Below are 1,820 nucleotides of genomic sequence, written 5' to 3' on the forward strand. Positions count from 1 at the left end.
AGAAAGCCATTCTGTAAGACTGAAGTTGAACCAGAAGACAAAAGCCATGTGCAATAAGCATGCTCAAACTGAGGAAATGAGATTCTATAATGAAGTTTAAAATTAGCTGAGTGAATTTGTATACCTAGATTGCAACTGGTGCAGATTAACCTGTCAGTTGGATCTGAATATATATATATATATATATATATATATATATATATATATATATACACAGAGAGAGAGAGAGAGGGGAATTTTACACTTTCAAGGTCGGAAGTACATAGTGTTATGCTAGGTGTCTTTAGGCTGATTTCTCGTCCTAGAAACACCAACTATAGAGCCAGGGTCCTCTTTCAAGACCAAGGGCTAGAACACACAACGAGAAGAGCAGGGCATAAAAACTCTGGACAACAACCTTGCACGTGTATTATCTAAATTACAATCCCTTCATACAACATGAATGGGAGTTATACCGATACGCTATCCACCATCAAAAGTACTAGACGGACTCAGAGGGCTCTGACTCATTTGTTTGGTATTGACCATATCACGCTGGATACTATTCAGTCATAAGGGACACTGAACCGACACTGTACAAGGCTGATGGTAGATCTCACACAGTTCGTTACTGGGGCTCTAGCATCAATCTGAATACAAGTGTTCCCTCGCCATATATTATGACAGTTATGGGAGAGCACTAGTAAAACACAGTACACACTATGGATATAGAGGCACACTGCATAGTCACTAGAGAGAATTAGTTTGGCTTTGTATACATCATGAGCACTATAGTCACAATATGTACTGGTCAGTCACTGTTACACTGGGCAGGCTGGAGGATTCCGGCTAGGGCTGCAGGAGTCGTGTGGTCTCCAGGCTGTCAGTGGCCTGTACAGGCCAGGTGTTGGAGGGGTCCCTTCTGGTGTCCCTTCTCTCAAGGGCCACAGGATGACCCTCAAAGGTGATTGATGTTGTCTGCTGCAGGCTGCGGTCGAGCGTGGTGAGAGGCCTTCTACTCGTGGGGCTTCTGGCTGCTGGCAGTCTGGTCCTCGGGGCTCGGGCCAAACAGTGCGAGTAAACACACATGTCCGTGCCCACTCCTGGGGAGTGAAGTCACTGTTGTCCTACGGGCTGGGGAGGTCGCACCCCGGGGTTAAGCAGGGGCGTCGCGTGGGAGTCCGTTGTCTGTGGTCTCCCCTCCCGTCAGGCCGCTGTCAGGGTCAGATTGTGCAGCGTCACACTCTGGCGGGAGTCCCTTCACCTGGTCAAATCCCACGGGTGCTGGCTGGATGGCGCACATTCCCGGGGACAGCACGGGGCCTCACCACACTTGCTCCTCCTGGGGGCTGCCTCTGTGGAGAGGAGTGGAGGTATGTCCTGCTCAGCTACAGGAGGGGTGAGCTCAGCAAGTGTTGTCCCATGCCAGGGAAGTCTCAGGGGAAGAGAGGCTTTGGTGGTGTTGGGTTCCCTCCCTGGCGTGGCTAGAGACCGTCACTGAGGTCCACGTGGGCAACAAGGGGAGGGGTGGCCAGAGGCCAATGTCTCTTCCCTGTTGGTGTGACTAGAGGCTGTCACCAGGGGCCTGAACTTCCTAGCAGGACTGTGGGCAAGGTGCAGGTGGAGACTGTCACCTGACCATAGGTGTGGCTAGAGACCCTCACTGGTGTTCTGCAGGGGAATGATGTGCAGTCGAGGTGTAGGCGAAGGTCGTCACTCAGCCTTCTGGTGCAGCTGGAGGCCATCACCGGTGTCCTACTCCCGGAGGCAGCTGCAGAAGGAGAGGGGATGTACCTTTACTCTTCCTGAGTGCGGCTGGAGGCCGTCACTGGTTTCTGCAG

The sequence above is a fragment of the Coenobita brevimanus genome, chromosome 8, assembly GCF_032717465.1.
Source record: "Coenobita brevimanus isolate Jiangsu-jjx chromosome 8, ASM3271746v2, whole genome shotgun sequence".
Lineage (NCBI taxonomy): Eukaryota > Metazoa > Arthropoda > Malacostraca > Decapoda > Coenobitidae > Coenobita > Coenobita brevimanus.